The sequence below is a fragment of the Pogonomyrmex barbatus genome, unplaced genomic scaffold (assembly GCF_055798465.1).
Source record: "Pogonomyrmex barbatus isolate J1 unplaced genomic scaffold, ASM5579846v1 scaffold1, whole genome shotgun sequence".
Lineage (NCBI taxonomy): Eukaryota > Metazoa > Arthropoda > Insecta > Hymenoptera > Formicidae > Pogonomyrmex > Pogonomyrmex barbatus.
In genome coordinates this window covers 27,514,691-27,537,278 of record NW_028297098.1, presented here as the reverse complement: position 1 = coordinate 27,537,278, position 22,588 = coordinate 27,514,691, and the positions used below count along the sequence as shown (strand labels likewise).

The 22,588-nt window shown below is 42.8% G+C and overlaps 1 protein-coding gene across 7 annotated transcripts in view; it reads left to right on the top strand.

The window, feature by feature from the left end:
• Window positions 1-22,588, top strand: part of LOC105422933 (putative receptor-type tyrosine-protein phosphatase mosPTP-1) — a 271,425-nt gene that overhangs the window by 214,232 nt on the left and 34,605 nt on the right. The window lies entirely within an intron of this gene.

Here is a 22,588-nt window from a genome sequence, read left to right as displayed (position 1 = left end):
CATACGAGAGCTTTAATCATTTAATAAAACTAAAACGCGTTTAGTTTCTGATTATTTATTACATAAAAAAATAAATATATAAAAGTATATTTTACATTGCAGCCATCTTGAATTAGATTAAAAGTACGTGATGAAAATTCTTGCAAAATATGTTAAAATATTTTTCGATAAAAATTATTTTTGTAATCGATGAAGTGTATTTATAAAAAATATTAAAAATTTCTTTTTTGCCCCGATAATCAATAAATGATCATGTATCATAGAATTAGATTAAGACTCTATTATTGATTAGACCTAATTTCATTGCGGTGAGTCTTAAATAATTTCACGTCGAGTTCTCGCTATTAGAAAAACGATTGCTTTTCCAAATTTTAGTTTCGTAGTATTTTTAACGTCTCTTTTTCACGCTGGAAAAAGATTTAAATATGCACAATTGGATAATCGATGCGAAAGCGCGAATAAATTCGATGCGACGTTTGCAGGACAATTACAGAGTGGATACATTTCAGTTCCAATATCGAATTAAATGTCACGCCGTTAAACATCCCCGATGAGCGGAGAAAATTCTTTTCCCATTCGTTCCCCGTTGTCTCGCACGGAGGGACAATCTCGCGGAAGTAAAAACGCGAGGGCGTACGGCGAACGTTTAATTATCCGGGGCTGACTCGTAGCGTTCAGATTAGGTAGCTTAGAATTAAGGGACACGAGGGCTCCAGACTTTAGCAGACTACGGACATAGGGGCTTTCACGCTCGTCCTAACTACTATACTCTGTCGCCTAGCAACCAGAAACCGTCTCCTCGCCACCAGCTCCGGCTTCCGCGATTAATCCATTCGAAGTGCAGATTAAACCGCCACGTTACTTTCTAACCGCGCGCGGGCGCATCGTGCTCGTCAATATTCGAAACTTCGTCGCGAAGTTAAGGATCACGGAGGAAACGATTCGACGGAAGTTGCCGGGGGAGGGGGGGGGGGAGGGAAGGAGAGAGTCGTGTCCCGGGTGCTTCGGGGAAACGGAAGATGGGAAAGAAAAAGTCTCTCGCTCTTTCCCCGAGAAATGCTATGCGCCGCAAACGAGAAGCGAGTAACTTCTCCCTTTTGCGGCAAACTATATTAATTTGTTCCCGCTCGTAATACCGAGATACTAAATATCTCGTAATTATAAATGTACGAGGAAAATTTAATTAAGATTCTCCGTCGTTGTCGGAACATATGGCCGAGGCGTCGCCGCGCATATTACTCTTAATACAAACGTCCGACATGCATATTCGCGCTGACGAAAATGGAACTAGCGTAAGCGAGAGGAGCAAGACGGAGAGAAGTTTGTTGAACACAAGCTGCTCTCCTGCCTCTCCCGTTACATCACGGCGCGGCCGGGATCTAATAGACGCTTCTTTCCAAAGAATGAAGATCTTCGCTTCGGCGAAATGAAAGGGAAGAAATTGAACGCTAAAAACTGGACGCTAGACTCGCGCTCCATATGTGCAAAGGGGAAGGGGGGGCGGGTCTTTGTCTTTTTCAAAAAAAAAAAAATCATATCCGCGTGGTGACGCGTGACAATCCGCAGATAACCGAGTCAAAGGCATTTTGTCGCAAAATGAAAAATTCCGCGGCGTTCTGAAAAATTTCGCTCGCTTAACGCGATATACATTTCGCGCTCCGCGCCACGGTGCGCGCGTACCTAATTTATTTAACGGCCACGCGGTCACTCGCGCGCTCTCGCTCTTCGCCCTCACCCTCACCCTCGCCCTCGCCCTCGCCCTCGCCCTCGCCCTCGCTCGCGCCCCGAACTTTTCCATGAAAATCGAAGGTGGTGGCGCGAACGGAACGTTCGGGGTCGCGCGTTTTTTTTTTTTCAGCCGCCGGCGCGGTACTTTTAATCCCCCGAAATCCCGCGTAATGTAATATTTTCGTTCCGGCGTCATTTCTCCCTGTCAAATGGAACCGACGCGGACGACCCCGACCCAGGGCGGAGAGGGGGAGGGACGCGGTGGCGCGAGGAGATCGACGTTCGATGGGTCTATCGATTATATATAACTCGGAAAAGTTCGGACACATCACGGTCAGCCATGGATATTTCTCGTTGAATTTCAAGCCCCAACGCGCAAATAGATTCAATTTTTAACGAGCGCCGTTGTCCGTCGCGCGCGCATTTGCTTCGCGTTGCGCCATGCCGGTTGTGTGTACGCGTTCGCGTATCTGCCGTCGACCGAGTAACATTACAAACTCGCGCCGTCGCTCGTCTATAAATGTAAATGAAATTCCATTGTCAGTCGAGAGTTGACGCTCGCTCGTTGTTTGACAGGTGCGGCGGAAAGAAGGAGCGCGGAGGTTCCACTCCGCGAGAGACAAAAGACATCCCTCCCCCCCTCTTTCACCGCCTCCCGCTGCCCCCCCATTTTTCCCGGATTCGTATTTGTTGAGCAAATCGCCATTGCAGTTCGCCGCGCGAGCTGCGGTCTTATCCCTCTATCGACGAGTAATTTTAACCTAATTCACCGCGTCTGATGGAAACGCTCTGCTATCGATTCTGTAATACGGCAGCGAACCACAGAGGCGCGGATGTAGGAAAAGATTGCATCGGCTGTAAGCAGATGCGCGGATAAGCCGCGGATAAATGAAGGGAGAAATGCGAAATAAGTAATTTCGCTAAAAGAATAGGGTTGGCTACGTGTCTACGTCATTATTGCGCAAGATCGATAACGATGGTCACGTTAAATTCTATTGTGCGCCTGTGGCTCGGTGGCTTAATGCGATTCGGAAATGGGAAGGGACGAGCGGGGCAACGGGGGAAGGGAAGGAGGACGCGAAAAACGTGGAAATGGAAAAATGCTCATGGGATATCATCCGGCGGCCCCGGAATGAGCGGTCGAGATTAGAATTAAGGTGAAAGGAAAGCGAGGCTGGTCCATTATCGGGCTGGTCCATAAATTCAAGAAGATTAGTCCATCGCGAATCTTACCCCCCCTCCCCCGGGTTGCCCTTCGGACTGTTACTTATTGTCGCAATCTTGCGGATACTCGAACTTCTTAAACCGCACGTATAACAGTTACTCTTAGTTCTGCCGACGTTGATATTAATTTTTAAGAGTAATAGTCGTCGCAGAATCCGTCGAATCAACTGAACGCGGATAATCGCGCATTATCGTGGCTATTATCGGCGAATATTTTTTTCAAGCCGCTGAGTCCAGTCTCATTTCGTGAATTTCTAACAGCGCATTCGCGCGGCCGCTCGTTAGGAAAGTGGATTAATTTTTTAAATTGTGTTCTCTAAGCGATAACACAACGCCGGGATAATCCTCGTTACGTGGAGTTAATCTAGCCACATTTTTATTAATTATTATTAAACACCTTTGACCGTGGTCGGCGCGGTGATTTTAATAGGCTATTATTATCTCGCCACTTTCCATGCAGGGTAATCGCTTTAGACGCTTCTCCGTTTAAGCATGTCGTGTACGTTTACTCGATAAATCTACTTTAATCGAGCACTGTCGAATTAGCAAAATTTAATCGAAACTCTGTATATATTTCTCGATACCTCGCCAAGTTTGCGTAATTCGAGAAAGAAATGTGATAATAAAATTTACAAAAAAAAAAAGGATTTAATGAGTTTAAAGTTGCAGCTGTGAAAATCAAGAAAGATAGTGTAAAATCTTTGTGTAATAAAATGTAATAGAATAAAGACACAAATCCCCCCATAAATCTTATGAAAAATGGCTCTCGGTCAAATTGTTTTAAATTAAGATTTGTTGTGGGGGTGGGGAGAAGGGGAGGTTCTTTTTGCAAGATGATCGGGATATTTCGATAGTGTGAAGAGTCATTCTTTGAAAATGTAGCGCACGATTGTATGTAGTGCTAAACCCGTACATGTATGGTAAGAGCACTTGATTACTACAAGCCACAGGCGCGGAGGAAGGAGAGGAGGGACAGGCAAGAGTAAGACGAGGTGGGACAGGGGACAGCGGGCGAACCGGAGTAGATAACCGGATAATCCACCGAATCAGCAATTAGTACACATTGGAATAATTAACACCGATCTGCCGTTAAATCCTCGGGCAAGACACCTATGCTATGGCGGCTTCTCAATTACAAAGAGAGATTGCATGCTCGTCACGGGATGCTCCAGCAGCTATTATTTGCGACGCCTACGTAACACCGAAGTTTGGCCGAACCGAAGCAAGAAGTTACTCGGCGAAGCGGAACACGTACTGCACCGCGCGCGAACACTGGATCAAGTAAATATTTAGTTTGCATGTAGAGCTTACGTCTTTGATAATCACGGCCGCTCTCTCAAATTAAACTTACCTCGCGATGCTGCGTTTTAATATCATTGTCCGCGTATCAAGGTACAATTGATATTTTGCTAATTTAATGAGGAAGAGAAGGTGTCTTCGCGCGGCAAGTGCATATAAAATTATTTTTATTAGGAAACATATATATATATATATACACAAACCCCGAACTAAGCTTCCGACTAAGCTTTGGGATTTTTTAGAAAATATATTTTCAAAGATAAAAAAATATAACAATGATTTTTCGACACTAAGGAAGCATTTTTCGATCCATGTTTACAGGAAACTTTTTATTCAGAATCAAATTTCTTATAAAATATCAAAGTATGGCCGGAACTTAGCTTTGTGGCCTGTATATTTTATGTAACATTTAAAAGACTCGTTTACGTATCTTTTAATTAGACGTTTCCTTTGTCACGTGTACAGATCGTTGTGTACAGATCTTTACATCGGCGTCCAAAAAAAAAAAAAACGCAATTTCAGTAAATTGACAAGCAGGCGGTACGTTCTTTTGATCGCGACCCACTTCTTTATCGACAGTTTGACAGATTAAGAAGCCAAGTAGTTATTGCACGGCAGCAACTTGTATCGCAGGGATAAAACTTCAGCGCTGGCAATATCAACGGTGAAAAAGGAGGGTAATAAAAAAGTAGTCTTACTTGATGTAACGCGGTAATCATTGAATGCGCGATCGACGGTATGTGGATATAATCCTGTGGATATAATCTCGCGGATTTCTATTAGCATGTAAGGAAAGGTAGAATGCAGTTTGCAATTCGCAATCTGAGAATCACCTGTGCGCAAAGATCGCCCCTCCTTTTCTCCCGCTCCATCGAGTTTTCCCTTATTGCGAGTCGTAACCTTCTAGTGGCCTCGCTTTGCAAACATACTTACTAGCTTTTACTGGTCTATTGAGTCTACCGAGAAGTGCGCAATTCCCTTCACATGTAATAATTTAACGATCGAAGAGAAAAGCTCGGGAGAGAAATGTGCTCTATAAATAATTTTCAAAAGCTCGTCCGTAACATTCAGATGAACGAAAGCAGATTTCTTACGCGAAGTAATTTCTTCTAAAAACTAAAAAGGATATAATGTTAATTATGTATAATAATTACCGACGTAAAAAGGATGATGATGCCTCTGCATTTCGGCTAATAACGCAAGAGATCGCCTCCTCTCGACTCCTCTTCGAGCAAGTTATAATTTAATTATTACTACTCGGGAGGAAAGAGAACAATTATAATCAATCGTTTTCTTTAAGTATATCAATGATAATTTCGAGCACTTTGGGAGTTCCTTTACAGCACGTTCCATACCTCGGTGGCGCTTTAATTAACCCCTTCTTAGGCTGTCGGCGAATAGGCAGGCTCGGGGGTATGAAACTCTGCCAAGGAAATTCCTAACGATTTTGCATCTGACGGTCTCTCCTTAACGAAATGAGTTTCAATTTGACTGAGTACACACACGGTTCCTCCTCGCGCGCGCAGTCGGTGGAAGGAAAGTATTTAAAATTTCCAAACTCGAAATTCCGGTCGTCTAGAATAATGAGAATATTATGGATCACGCCGAAGTTGTGATTAATTAACGACTCGTTACACGGAACTAAATCGCAGAGTATATTAATGCTTCTCTGGGTGTAATTTACTTTCTGAAACCTGCTTCCCTATATAAAGATAAATTTAATTGATTTACCTCCTATTTGTGTATACACCATTACATTAGTCTTTAATTCATAGCCCTTCTCTCAAAACGCAGTCCTTAATGGAGTTTTCATTGGCGAAAAATTGTTATAGACTTGATTGCAAAAATTTATTCAAATTAAATTTACTGCGGCCAAATATATATTATCGCTATACGAAATACGAAGTTTACGATAAGAGGGGCGCGATAAGAGAAGGGACGATAAGAGAAGAAGAAGTAAATGATGATCGGTGAAATAACGATGAGGATTCAATTACGGACTCTTATCGGCACGAATCGGCCGTGCTTCTTGCAGCGAGCTGCAGGCAGGAGCATTATCATAAATCAATTTCTGACGGGCGTCAGAGGACACCAAAGTGCGTTAACGCGGCCGCTTCGGACGCCACCGCGTTCTGCAGCGCGAGGGGCAAATGCTAATTGCGGACAATCCGAAACTGGCCGAATACGGAAATATCAGCGGACGGGTTCTCGCGCGTTCCCGGTGCGGCATAAATAAAGGATTTTTGCGTTTCAAAACGTTAATTTGCACATCGCGCCGCCATCTGCCCCGTGCCTACTCGCGGTAAAGATATTAACATATGAACGGGCCAGTATAGGACGCATTAATGTGCAATATTCATATGGAGATTTCACTCGAAGAGTATTATGGATCTAACAACCCGTGGCTAACCTATTTACATAAATGATGACATCCGGCGCGATTTAGTTCCACGGTGACTTATGGACCGCCACGCCGCCGTCGATGCGCCGGACGTGTAAATGCATCGAAATAGTCTTCGATCGATATTTCACCGGGCCACTGAATCGTTCATGAAAGAGAATCACAACATGAAGGCGCGAATTTGCAGAATTTCGTTTTCCGCATCAATACTAAATCACACTCGCAATCGGATTTATTTCAAGAATATTTGAAAAAAATCAAAGAGAGAAAGACGGTTATAATTTTTGTTAGCAATCAAATTAAATATGATGAGTGTGATCGACATGCAATTTTAATAACTTTAATCTTATTCCGTTTTTTGACAGGAACAGACATAAAAAAGTTGCGTTTATCTTATTTGGGTCGCATCGAATCGCAAGTTTCATCGCGTTTTATTTATATATCAGTTTATTCGGAGTAAATCAGCCATCGTGTCTTCGACTAAATCGTCAAACGGTGATTGCATTGATCTCCTCCATGGCAGATTAATTGTCGAGGATGTGTCGCATGTGTCTTTTTTTTTTTATGCAGCGCGAATATTAGTCAATTTCGCGAGAATCGGTGCCCTCCTCCCGCACATGTCGCGATTGCGACAGTAATTCGTACATTAATTCATCGATAAAATCTTCTGCCCAATAGAGGCCGAATGTAATTCCAATATGTGGAAGGAGGGAAAACCATTTGCTGTTAATGCTGCATCGATTATTATCGATATTTCGTCGCATTGTATTTAATATCGTGCAAATAACTTTACGAGATTTTGTAAAATATAATTTTTTAATCCGCTTGCCACGCGTGCGCGCTTATATGTATGTGTGTATGTATGTATATGTATATATATGTATGTATATATATGTATGTGTATATATGTATGTGTGTATGTGCACATAAACATCGGAAAGGACTCTTATATTAACATTCTTTTGTATGTTTAACATTAATTCCTCTATATCAGCGGAAAAATTAATTTATTTAATTCAAAATAAAATTTACTCTCATTCTCTCTCTCTCTCTCTCTCTCTTTTTTTCCTTATTACATTCAGAGTAAACTAAATGACGTTTTGCTTTATTTTAAATCGTCATTTGCAACGAAGGATTTTTATATTTGCTCCTCGAAAAAGTTCTGCGCGCGGCGTTTACGACAAAAATTTAACTCGCGTCAGACGCGAGGAGACAAATCTCAAATTTTTAAATAGGATGTGCGATAAACAAAATATAATATTCCAGGCCACAACTGTGCGTGAAAAACTTTTAATAACGGAGGTTGTGGTTAGCCGTGACGTTTACTTTTCGTTTACCGAATTTGCATTCGCGCCGCGTCGATAAACGTCGATAATGATTTTCATTCGATCGATAGGTGTCAAAATGACGTAGCGTGCGTGAGACGCATTTCGCGTATTGTTCCACGTGTTGTTCCCGCCACGTGAAAACGAACGTTCGACGACACTGCATGTCGAAAAAGCCCCTAATATCGCTCCGATATGCGCGTCGAATGAAATTAGAACTTGAAAAAGCCGCCGAGAGCGCGTAAATCGAGAAATATGGAATAATTCAATAATTATTCTTTGATTTAATATATTAACTGTTTTCACGATCGTAATAATATTCTATTTTGAAATTCGAACGGCAGATTTGATCGCAATTTGGTTGAAAAAAAGAAAAGGAGGAGGATTTAATTAGCACATTATCGCGCGCTATTTAAGGACTAATTTATTCTGACCCATTCGAATGTAGATATAATTTCCATTCGTGCCCCGAAGTGGTAGGGAGCATAATCCAGCGGTTATAATTTAATGGAAAACAATGAAAACGGCCAACAATGGGAGAGGGTGTTAGCGCATTTACGATTGTGCGATACGATAGCGCGAGGCAATAACGGTCAGAAAGAGAGCCGCCCCCCATGCGCGAACGAGTTTTTCATCCGTCCGAAACCTTTTCGGCGCTATGATATTTTCGGCTCTATAACAATATCATAGAACATCCCGGGCGTTATTAAGAATCGAGCTTCGTTTACTGCCGCGACAAAAAATACAGTAAAAATGGCGACCATAAAAAGTTTTCGGGATCGAAAAACTTTTATTCGTTTTCCACTCATCCGTTCTCAGCCTCCCCCTGCCTATTCATCCCCTCTCGTCCTGCTCTGCGCTTTGCTCTTCCTTTCTCTTCTCCTTTGGTGATAGTCACCGGCCACCGCCGCACATCGGCACGGCGGGGGGGGATCTCCCTCTTTTGTGGTGGATCTCTGTGATCCCAGCTCTCGTTTACTAGAATATCACATCTGCCGTTTGGAAATTGAGAATCGGTCTCCGCTTTTAACGCCGAACGACTTTCATCTCGCGGCGCCATTCTATTTTTTTCCCCCCCCCGAATGAAGATCGGTACGCCCATCCCAAAGATTCCTCCCCTTCCCCCTCGCCCCCCTCGCGCACGCGTCAAGTTTTACGCGGGCGTCTGGCTTATTTCAATTTATTCCGCCGTCGCCGTGCATATACCATTACGGTGTCACGCGTAATAAACCACGAGACTTGAATAATAACTAGACGCGGAGAGTCGTCGAGTCAACGCGAGTCACGCGAATGGAGAGGAAGACAAATGGCCGTGGTATAACGAATTGTTCAGCTTCTCGAAAATACTCCCCCCCAGTGCTTAGCGGGAGTGCCCACTTATCAGCCTGTATCTTTCAATCAGATTCGGAATTTTACGCGACGAAGATTAATTTCTCGACTTCGAGGCTTCCCTTCTTTATCTCCGCACGTCTTCCGGAAGCCACGTTCGGTCGCGCAGATTGTTTTATTTTATAAATTATTTAATTGTGACGTCGCTCGTGGCACACGCGAGGTTCGACGTAATTGGGAAAGGGTCATCGATTTGATTCTCGAATTCAACGCTATTACAATTTCCTCTTCGAATATTTCACATCGAGAGCCATCGTCGAATGGTTCGACCGAACCGTAAGTCCTTTCAGTTTCCTAAGAAGGAATTAAATGCCATCGAGGACCGCATAACTCTTAATATATCTTTCAATGATTCATGAAAATCATTCGACTGCAAATCGGACGCGTTTCAGTGGAATGGCACATGACAAGAAGCGAAGAGAATACGTCTCTGTGAATGCAAGCGGTATCTGCAAGGGGAGAAGGTCCGCGTATGGTCAGACAGGCCAAGGAATATGGAATCGATGATGCGCGGCCATATCGAACGCTTTAGAGATTGCAAGATTGCACTTAAATGATTGTATTTAAACACGATTTCTGCATAAAATGAAATTAATCATCAAAATTATATTTATTTATGACTCGCAGAAATAAACATTTATTTCTCCCATTAAAATTTCTCTCTAAATAAACTTCTGGTTTAAAAGCATGCAAATTGACTTACAAATGTGAAAAATTTTCCAACTTCTCACAAGTTAGAATATATTATAGAAAATCCGGTAATTTTTTTTTTTCTATCCCTAGACTAAAATTTGTGAAAAATGTTGCGATTTAAAACGAGACGAGGCGGAAAAAATGATTACTCTTTTCAAAAACTAACTTGTTACTCCACATTTTCAGAAGCGTATATTTCATAATTTAATCGCCAGGAGAATATCCGGAAGAGCATGTTAAGAATTACAGAAACTCCCAGCGAAGAAATAAACTTTTACCTTAATTATTTCGAAATTCTGGAAATGGACTGTTGACTTCGCGCGGAGAGAAACGGAACGGGAAGAATGGAAAGTTCTCGCGTTTGTAGTTTCCAATCCATAACTTTTACGTTCTATTTCAATCGGCGGCGATATCGCCCCCCGGTCGTCCCGCGCGCGGTCGTTTCGTTGCGTCCGTTATCGCGACGAAAAGAGCGGCGCGCCCACGCGCGCACAGCGATGGTTCGTCAAATCCCCGGGATAACGCCGTTACGGTGTACGCCGGCGGTATAAATTATGTCGTAATACGCGATGGACGCACTGTGTTTGCCGTGGACACACCGTTAATATGTGCGCGGGTGTACATACGCACAATCTCTCGCGCACGTCGAGCGAGCCGATGCGATGGAGCCGGGCGCCGCCGGGCGGGGGCGGGGATTGGTTTCCCTCTTGGCCATACGTTATTAGAGCAGTTGCGAAACGGAGGTCTCTGATAGCGGCCGAGTCGGGAGATCGCCGCTGTATGTTTGGTCCGGCTGCGAGCGCTCGCTGTCCGCTCGCAACTAGGCCAGATTTGATACGGCGGCATTGTGTGCGCGCTTCCGACGAGTAAGGAGGATTCAGGCGCGGACGCGCGCGCGCGCATTCGGCGGATAACACGTTACACGACTCGCACACTAGCGAGCTAGATGTAACGAGCCGCGCATAATCGCTATCGCTAAACTTAGGCGATACGCATCGACGGCGTTGCGTCACGACAGGCGCGTTTGAAGGAAGGAAGGAAGGAAACGAATCACGGTAATGCGCGAAAGAGATAGCCGAAACGAAATCCACTCTACTCTATTCCTCGGACTCCGCCCCGACTCCGAACTCCCTTTTCCCATCCTCGCGAATGACTACTTAATGCAGAATCACGGCTACACAGCTAAAATTACAATTTCTACGTCTACTAGAGAGAAAGAGGGCGGAGAGGCAGTTTTAGAAGATGAACATTTACAATTAAAAGCTTCGCTGCAATGGCAAACTAATGCATTTTTTTTTTCTAAAGGATTCTTAAAACAGTTAATCTTGGCCCTTAAGCACTCGCGCCGGGTTAATTTGATTTTTCGTTTGTACTTTTTTTTATAAAGAAGATTGAGAACGAGAGAGAGGGGGGGCCAGTGCCAAACTCTTTTACTATCAGATTCTCAAGTTTTAAAGTTTAAACGGATATTAAGACTGTGAAACTGGTAAAGAGGTAATCGGTGTCGTTAACACGTACTTGTGTAACTTCCTTCTGGAGTACTTAAAAATTAAATATCCAGAAATTGCTATTATTTCAGTCGGCGAGCGCAGAGTAGGATAACTGCAAGTTAAAAGGAAACAAGTTGCGGAAACGTTTTAGAGATATGAAGTAGTTTTACTTCCGTGACGCTAAAAAAAATTTAATTAAGAAATAATTATTACGGGTAACCGTTTGAAGGAAAGCACGCGAACGCCGAGGGCGGTATTGATAAATAGTGAAACGGTAAAATCTGAGGTGACAACGGAATGATTTCTAAAACGACCGTTGCGTCGTGATATCGTCTCGCCATTGTCGATCGCCCGGTGTACAAATCGTCGAAACAAAAGTTGTCGAAAAAAAACAAACGTCGCGCGCAATATCGACGCCGATTTCAATCATCCCAACTCGCATTCGCGCTTTTCCAGAAGTATTTCGACGATCGAGAGCGCGCTCATTTGTGGCGCGAAGGAAAATGTTTACGCGGCTGCGAAAGTAAATGGTTGCACGAGAATGAAAATAATCTACTACGAGAGAAAGAGAGAGAAAGACAGAAAGAGGGAGGGAGGGGGAGAGTGAAAAGGGAGACACACGTTAGAGCGCGCATCGCAGAAACGGAGACGAGATCGATAGTGCACTGTTGGAAAACTCGAGATTTTCCACGCTTCCGCCTTTCTCCCTCCCCCTCCCCCTCCCTATCTCCTCCTCTCTTCCGTTGTTCGCCGTCGTTCTGTGCATTATGGGTGTACTTTTGCTTGTAACGCGCACACGAGGTAAACGGACGGCGCGCGTTGCAACCACCTACCGGGAAGACGAACCGGCTCGTAAAACTTTGAATCAGCCATTCGTAAAAGCATCGGTACGCGAGAGAATTTACTCTATACAACCGTCGCGCAATTTCGCGACAGACGAAACGAGTCAACTTTGTCCTCCCCCGCCACCCCCTCCCTCCTCCCCCGACGCGATCGTGACGTTTGTCGTCACGAGAAAAATCATCGAATCCTCCGTAAATTTGTTTTTCGTTAATCTCTCCTCCTCCAACACTTCTCGCCCCTCCCCCCTTTCTCCCCCTCGTCGCCTCTTTTTCAGGCGCACCCTCCTGTGGAAGTTTTCCGATGCGATGTTTTATTGTGCCGTTACACAACGCTTGATTTGTCACGTTCCCAAACGAAACGACCGTCATGAAATATTTCACTGCGTGGAGGTTTCCTTATTCGAGACGTCCCCCGGACGCCCCCCGGACGTGTGCCCCGGCGTGTGTTTCGGGGACGCGAGGGCTGTACACACTGTACAGCCTACGCGAGCCGTGATGATTTATCATCGGAGGCAAATAAATTCCAGCAGCAGCTTACAAGAGTTCCGCGTCTAGTTAATACGTCGCAAACGGTGAAATTTATTATCCATAAAATACGTCAATCACGTCGGGCGCCGATTTTATCCGGGGGAGGGGGGGGGGGGTGGCGCTCGTCGACCGCGTTTTCGCGCCGGAGCGTGGCGTGTGTGCAATAATCTCGTCGTCAAACGACCGACCGACCGATCGACCGACCGGTCGACCGGGATCGATAAGTGCATCGAAGGCAAATTCGAAAATGTATATGTATATCCGGCCGCGACGCGTTGATTTATGCATCACACACACGCTCGAGCGCGGCCGATGGCTTACATTATTTTTAATCTCGGCTTGATCGCGCCGCTGTCATTTTCGACACAACGCGTTTGTGGATGTTCAAAGCCGACGTGCGAGCAGGAAGCTGTTTCTCTCTTTCTCTCTCTCTCTCTCTCTCTCTCTCTCTCTCTCTCTCTCTCTCTCCTTCTTTCCCTCTCTCTCTCTCCCTTTCCACCCCTATATCTCCCCGTCCGCGGGAATGCGCGTCCATCGTAACGTGTTACAACGTATAAAGCCTGTAGAATATAAATCCATATTTTCTCCTGGAAGCTTTCGCGAATGAACGGCCTTATGACCTAAACAAATAAAGCCCGTGGCGGTAAACGCGTGCGATAGGTCTCTGTGTGTCAATTCACGGCGCGTTTCTCCTTCTGTGTCCTGCGTTTCCGATCTAATCTCTCCCTCCAAGATAGTATATCGCCCGCATAAGAGTTAATTCCGCGAGCTTGCGAGATACGGGCACGAGCTACGAATGCACCGAAGGAAAGGAGAGTATCTCTCTCTCTCTCTCTCTCTCTCTCTCCCCCCCCCTCTCTCTCTGTCGGATTATCATTTGACATTTTGGCGGTGGCGTCCGGGCAATACGTACGGACGATACTCGCGCGCGATGTACACCGATAATTTGTGCAAATTTACCATTCCGTGTAAGCATAAACAATCGCAGCGTGAGTCCGCCGCAGGCAGAATCACGGCCTCTCCTCGTCCCCCCCCCCCTCCCTCCGTGTGTTTCCTCCGTGCCCCGTGAGCCTCACGAATCTCTGCTTAACCGCGTGTCGCGATTACAGCAATAATCGGAACAGCAGAAATCTTCCCCTCTCCCGTCCTCCCTCCCACGTATTTCCCGAGAGTTTTGCGCGATTAAACTGCAACGATGAAACTACCGCGTCGTCGTCGGCCGTAGTCGTAGGGGTGTCTTCGGACACGAAATGCACCTATTATTCCCGAGGGATAAACTATTCAGAATCGCGACGAACGTTTAACAGCGCACATAAAGAAGCTCGTATAAAGCGAAACACCCGTAAAATAAATACGGCGCACCACTACTATATACACACCCGGTTTCCTCTTTTTTTCCTTTCTCTCTCTCTCTCTCTCTCTCTCTCTCTCTCTCTCTCTCTCTCTCTCGCTCGCTCGCTCGCGCCTTTCTTTTACGCGCAACAAGTCCGAATACGTCGCGTAACGTTTTTCGTACGCAAAACATACGGCCTCATCCTATCTATATTTATACGTGTGTACTCGCGGCGTATTAAATAATCGCGCGATCCGGAAGCACACACTCACGGGGAAAACATCGACGGATTACACGACGGCCGATGTAAAGGTATAACGGTTTAATTGCGATCGGCGACGGTTTCCGTTTCGTTACGATCGCGGGCCGCAGCCGCGGCCACGCCGGCCGGGGCACGGACGGTGAATTAATCCGGAATTATTCATCGCAAGAATACACAACGTTTCACTCGATGCTTTCATGCAATTTATTCTGCGTGCATCCCTGAGAGCGTGCACACGCATATACGGTAATGTGACGTACGCGATACACCGCGAATGCATATGCGCGCCGCCCCCGGACGGAAATATGTATGTGCATACAGGCGGCAAAGAAAACTGGGCCGACCCTCCCCCTCCCCTCCCCTCCCCCTTCTCGATCGCGTTTTGCGTATGCGGGCGATAAATTACACGTCGCTCAAGCGGTGCGGCATGAATGGGAAGCCCGGTCGAAATTCGAAAATCGCGAGAATTTGTTATAAAAAAAAAAAGAGGAAGGAAAAAAATAGCAAATCCGATTTGTTGTAACGTTTTATTTTTATCATTCAGATCGCGCGGCTGCTAAAGCTGATTGCATCGACGCTTTTCGACGCCGACCGACGACGACGTGAATCACAACGACAAAAACGTTTGGCTGACGTAATGTGAGGATAATACGTCATTAGCGAATCGTTATTTCCTGCGGAATTCCTCCGTTTCATCGCCGGGAATGTCGCGCCTTTCTTGTCGAGCCTCGCCCTTCTCGTTCGATTGATTGCGAGTGTACAATCGCGAAATGTGATCCAAATATTTTTAACGGATTAATTGCGTAATTGCACACTCCATATCGTCGACGTTTATCACAGGAGGAAATGAAATTGTGATGTTTTTGTACATGATTTTGTACATGTTTTTAATCCGTAAACGAAATGATAGGCGTTAAATTTTTGACTTCAGGGGATACGCTACAGTAAAGGCATAGAAAAAGTCTTTTTTAAATTTTTTTTTAAATAACTGTAAATCGTAAAAAGATATTAATTGGTACATCAATTGGATAGACTTTGAAGATACTTTAGAATTTTTGTACGTGAAAATAGAAATATATGTGATTTTATACAGCGCTGTGTTAAAAAACATAATCCATTAGCGACGTAGAGAATTCAAGTTGTAATTATCAGAAATGAAAAATTCTTGAAAATTTAAAAACTATGTGAATGAAATTTTAGTTGAAATAAGTTAATTTAAAATAATTTTTTTTTCACGAAATGGCAACAGTTTGAAAAAAACTTAAAAATTTTACTATATTTTTACATCTTTAAACGTCTTGTTTTCAGAAACTAAAAATTAAAAAGAAATTTCGCTTAACTGAAACTATTCATTTCATAAAGTTACTCTTGAAACTTGAAGCCAGTCGATTAAAAATTGTTCTAGTTATAAATGCTGCCGGTTGAAAAAAGTGATTTCAAGAAAAACACATTTAAAGTTTCGGTATCGGTTATTTATCAGTCGAATTTACCATAATTTATTGCCCGTGCGAATACAATAGACTACATAATTGTGGAAATTTTTGTAGCTTAAACTGGATTTAAGTTAAAAGATCAATTTGGGGCAATCGCCCAAATGTGCAATAAATTTCACTATAATTCGTACAACTCGAGAAATGCTTTGATCTTCATTAAAATCTTTTAAGAGCTTCTTTCTAAAATATCAATCTTTCGGAAAATGTAAAGAGATCGATTTTTTGAAAATGTTGCCGCATATTTCCTTAAGGATTACGGACTTATTCGTGGTCTATTTATTACTGTTTGAATGAAGAGATGATTTGACTGGTGATAGATCAGAGTGCATAAGACATCCTCGTCAACGTCGGGAAGCCGCGCTAATATAGTTAATTGCCAACATATCGGATAGTATTCGCGCGCAGCGTGGCGTGTAATGTAATTTGGCTGTCAAATCTACCAGAACGCACCGCTTACATACACATATACACAACACGTACACACAAACGCAGCGTGCATCCCGCTTTGTACGAAGGAATCGTATATTCCGCCTCAATCGGCTCGCATCCGACTTCCGATTCGGTATTTTCCCGCAACACGAAAATTGATGTCGCGCGGCGGCGCGCGGTGACAGCCGCGGCGGGCCCCCCGCATATTTATCGTAACGCAATCGCCATGATCGTTGTAATTGAGGCGCGTCATTCATCTTACATTTGTCGGCCGATGAAATATACTTTATTACGACGGGGACGTGACAGGAGAGAAAAAGAAAGGGGGTGAGAGAGAGAGAGAGAGAGAGAGAGAGAGAGAGAAAGAGAGATGAATCGTACCGCATGCAACCGATCGCAATCGGACCTATAAAGTACGTGACACATGACACAATACGATACGACCGGGAAAACGGTATTCCACGTCCCCCTTCTCCTCCTCCTCCTTCTTCTCTAGTGTGTGCACGATGCAACGTTTCCTATATCCTTCGATGACAGGTGGATCACGAAGGAGCATCTCCGACAATCTGAACAGACGGTCGGACGGACGAACGGACGGGAAAATGGTTTGAGGATTGATTTATCGAGACGATACATCAATTCTTTTAGCGCATTACGACCGCCGTCGAATACGAGAAATCAATTATTATGGAGTACGCGGCTCTCCCTAAGATGCCTCCATTTTTCCGGCGTTGCTCTCCGCGCGAAGTTCCTTCTCTCTTTCCTTCTTTCTTTCTCTCCTCCTTTTTTTTTTTTTATACGCCGAACTTTGGCGAAACTTTATTATCAACTTTTGTTATCAAAGTTTCCAACTCATCTTGCGACTGGCGATGCGATAAATCTTAAAAAGATAATAAACAGTAATTTCTCGAAAACGAGTGGCGGCTTTTGTCTCCTTTCTCTCTCTCTCTCTCTCTCTCTCTCTCTCTCTCTCTCTCTCTCTCTCTCTCTTTTCTATAAAAATTCCCACGCGGGAGAGAAGAGTCTCGAGCGTATTCCTTCTTTTTTTTTCCCGCGGGTCTTAAATATTTGCGGAGCGTGAGCCGAATTTCGCCGGATAATCTGTCTTTGAAGAAACTGCCAAAAATTTGATATTCGCCATCGACCGTCGTTGATGTCACCGTCGTCGCCTGGATGCAGGTTCGGTTTGCTCGACAATTGAATATTATGCGTGAAACGCATCTCAACGCGTATCTAGCGAAATGCTGCGCGCTTGTGCTTCGACCAGAAATCCGCGAACGTCGGGGATTTATCGGGATCGTACTGGCGCACGCACAATGGACCGGAATTATGGAAGACCCGGTCCGAAAGTTTTGATAGGCTCTTTCTTCTCGTGTCGGAGATGGATTTAGGTTTCCCAAAACTAAAGTTTTTCATTGTTCCATCGCTATCCTCGCGAGCCCCCTTTTATACCGCCCGACAATGGACTCTATCCTGTCCTGTGTTATTGTATGCATCTTTTTTCGCATTAATATGCCGAAGTATATAAAGTTCATGCGAAAATCCAACAATCGGAAAGAGTGCATCCTACACCCGATTATATTTTTTAGCTAGATGCATTGGCAGTTTTTTCTCCGAAAAATCCGTCGAGAATAAATCGATAAAAGTAATGATTAATTTGTAAAAGTGATATGCTTGTAGTAAGCTAAATTTTTAAATATCATCTATAAATATATATATATATATATATATATATATATATATATATATAAAATGCAGAGACAGCGAGAGAGATGACTTTTCTCGACATTTTCATCGCGGAAAAATCGATCCGAAGAGATTTTAATGCAGGCTCAAAGAACTGGCGCATTTTCGATAATTCATGACATTCCCGCAAATTGCATCTCGTGGATTTATCCGTAAATAATTTATGCGTTATCCTCCGCAAAGTTCGAGAATTGAAAAGTTGAGGACGGCGTCTTGCGAGGAGTGTCTTCATTTGCGTATCGGAAGTACGATTGCGGGAGGGTGGGTGGGGAGGGAAGACAAAAGAAATCGCGGCATCGCGGAATTGTTTTTCATTCGCGAACGAGCGAATAATTAATTGTCCTGAGTTTCTTGAAATACGCTTCTCCTGCGAAGCGCGGGGAGGGGGAGAAGTAGCTCCCGCGCGCTGTTTTTTTTCGCCGCGCGACGCCGCCGGGGCGACGGGAGAAAAATCAAGGCGGAAGAACTGAAACAATCAATTACCTCCGAGACGAGTCTTAATAAGAAAGTTGTTTCTCTCCCCTTCGCGATAGAGAAACTTAATATGCCGCATGCATTCGTCCGCGCGACCGAATTAAGTCCGCGGCGAGACGTTTGCTTAAGTGCGGCCTCCTGAAAGTGAATAAAGGCGCGCCGCGCTCTCGCGCGAAAGCTTTTTCGAAGCTTTTAATCTAATTCCTCCGCGAAAAAGCGAAAGAAAAAAAAAAAAGGAAGAGAAAAGAAAGGGAAAACACGTACAAGTGCGAGTGTCGTTTCTTCCGCTTGGATCGATATCTTCGGCCGCCTCATCGCGGCGCGGCGCCGTGCGCACACCTGTAGGCCGTAAATTTTCATGTAAAATGTATCTCGCGTATCGAAAATTCAAGCGAATTTGCCGCAGAATGCAATGACGCGAATTGCGCTAATTGGATACAAGTCGTCGATTATTTTTTCCGCGTCGAGCTTTCGAGCGCAAAAATAGCGCGAATAAAAACCGCGGGGGCGACAGGTCATTTTTGCATTTAATTGCTGTATCATTCCCTTATCTTGCAACGGCAAATTGGCGATGGGGGTTTGTCGGCGGTAAATTGATTGTGTCCTATAGGAGAGGGACGTTGAACATATAGGTCCTGCATCGCCGGCAGGAGGTGCGCGAATATATATACATATATGTCCGCCGATACGAGGGCGTGCGGGAGGGTGTGCGCGAGTGTATAACGTTATTCTTCACCTCTCTCTATTGTAATTCGCGGTGGACTGGCTCACGTTTCCCTCGCCGCGTGTATTTAACACTAAATGCGGAAATTCTCGTCATTACATCGATATCGAACGCGCTCTCCTCGCCATAGACCGATAAAGCTCATGTGGCGCGGGACACCCTATATTTATCCCATGTGTGCCGAAAAGAACCGAAAACGAATCTCCTTTTTTCTTCCCGCGACTGTGATGGCGAGAGGTACGGTATTTTTACACACGTCTCGCGGATAAACCGTGAATAAATGACGCTTCGTTGCCGCTGGAATATTATTTGTCGATGAAAAATAACGGACCGGTAAACTACTTCGAAAATTAACGTCGTAGCGCACCGAAAATAATCGCAATTCGCTATACGTGACAAATACATTATGTTGCGGGGGTCTGTGTGTGTGTGTGTGTGTGTGTGTGTGTGTGTGTGTGTGTGTGTGTGTGTGTGTGTGTGTGTGTGTGGGTGGTATGTACAAGCACACGCACAATACCGGTGGAACGAATCGACCCGCGCGAATGCAAACTGTGGCAATTATTCGAACCGCAGCTGCGCGGAGAAACTTTCCCGTAACAGATCGCGCAACGATTAATAATCTATATTAATTACTGCAAAACGCAGATATGCAATTCGAAGACGATAAAATTCCCCACCTCCCCCTTGTCGCGCACTGCGTCTTCGACCGCTAATTAGTCTGCGAGAATTACACGCCACTCGACGTGCGCGTTTTGCAGGGACGGTAATAATTTTGCGCGCGGTTTTCGCGCAGTGGCTTTGAAAAATCATAATTAAATTTTCGTGCGATTTCTTCTAAAATCCAGACTGCGCATTGACAATCGCGAATTGGGAATTTGAATTGAATCCGTTGGTATTGAATCTATTTAATTTAAAGAGATTGAGATTATTAATACGCTCGAAATTTTTTAATGTGATAATGTCATTTCAATCAAATATGATTAATTTAATTGACGATTAATTTAATCGATGATTAATTTATCTGACAGAATTATTTTAAGCAAATAATGTAATTAAATCCTATTATTTTTTATGGCATACAGCAAGAAATTAATAATTCCGTCCATGCTAATGAAATACTATATTATTTGACATGTTAATCGTCGAGAATTTTAGTTGAAATCAAGGCCTTTTTAATTAATTTCTGATTAATTTAATCGATTAATTTGTCGGCCGAATTGCTTAAAACATATGATCAAATTAGTTCCTAATTTAATCTTTTCTCGTATATGTTATACAACAAAAAATTAATAATTCCATTTATGGTAGTAAAATACCACAGATATTATTTAACATGTTAATCGTAGAGTAAATTAATCGGACTTTAATTGAAATTAAGGCTTTCACTTTAACTAATTTACGATTAATTTATCGGTAGAATTGCTTAAAGCAAACAATCAAATTAATCCTTAATCTAATCTTTTCTCTTACATGTTACACAATACATAATTCCATTTACACTAATAAAATAGTATAGATGTTATTTGACAAATTAATTATTTAAGTTAATCGAAATTTGATTCATGTTGACTTTAGAAATTTAGAATGATTTGTGAAGAAGAAATTACTTGTTTTCTCGCACTGATTATAAACAATTTTTAGTCGGTGCAACGCTAATCTTACAGCATGCCCATTTCACAAATGCGAAATGGAGAAATATATAAAAATAAACATTCAAACATCGAGAAGAGAAAGACAAATCTTCTCCTTATCCAACATGATGGCGACGTCCTTCAGGCATAATGCTTCACACCCGCGTTGCACCCGTAAAATTATTCCAAGGGACGATGATACAGATCAGGATATCGATCACGATCGCCGATTAATTGACACGCCGAAACGATCACGTAGATTTATTCGAAACCCCCTCCTCCCCCCTGCCTCGCCCTCTCGCGCGTTTGGCTGTCCGCGAACGATTCGCTTTCACGAGCGTTGAACCGGCGGATTATCATTGACGCCTATCGTTGAAAATCAAGATACCACTTTCGACGCACCGCAAACGATACCATCCGTTGATTTATTACAGCACTCGCGACTGATTCACGGATGAATTATTTCGACGGATCGGGATCGATTTCGCTCCCGTGACACCCGGAGCGGCGCTTCATCATGCACGCTACTTTAACTGTAGATTAATAAGAATAGACTGCGCAAATGAATACGGCAATGTTTCTCGAATGTTTACGGAATAACCTTTTTGTATTATTGGTTGCGCGTTAATAGCGAATGTTGTTATTTAGAAAAAATATTTTTTTATGTTTGTACTATTCGATATATCAAATAGACCGCGCAGATGAACACAATGTTTCTCGGATGTCCACGAAAAAACCCTTTTGTATTATTGATTGCGCGTTAATAGTAAATGTTATTTAACAAAATTTTAAAATTTTTATATTTATACTATTTGATATATCAAATAGATTCGGAAAAAAGTTAAAGTGTAAATGGAGTAAGGGAGTCGTTTTTAATTTTTTTCGTGAAAAAAGATATTTGTAATTAATATTTTTCCTAATGGATTATAAAAATTTTTTATTGTATTTACCTTTTTGAAATTGATCAAAAAGTGAAAAATGTAAAAAAGTTTAAAAATTTTAAATTGCAAAAACTTTTGAGATGAAATAGAGATATGAAATAATTTAAGCGTACATAAAATGTAAAAATAATCAATTATGTATATTAAATCAATAATTTTAAAGTAAAATATAAATTCTAAATATATCATTTAATTCCAGCATTAATTCTTGCAATATATGTTTTTCTCTCCGCTGAAATCAATTTGCAGATTTAAAGTTTTAGTAAAACCGATCATTCGTGAAACAATGCAAAACAAATTTTCAGCAAAAAATTATTAAGATATTATTATGCATTTTTTAAATAAAAATTGAATATTGTGTCGTAAATATACATATACACATATATATATATATATATATATATATGTATATATATGTATCTTTGAGACTCAATATTCGAAACAAATCATTATATATGACTTGATTACGTATATTATATAAAATGAATATTATATGAATTAATTGTACAAAATTTTCAACAAGTAAAGTTTCACGTCGATAGAGAGATATTAAATTTTTGTTACCAAAATTACAAAAATATATTAAATTATTGACGAATCGATTTATCTAGCATTTCTTAATTCCTCTTTCTGTCT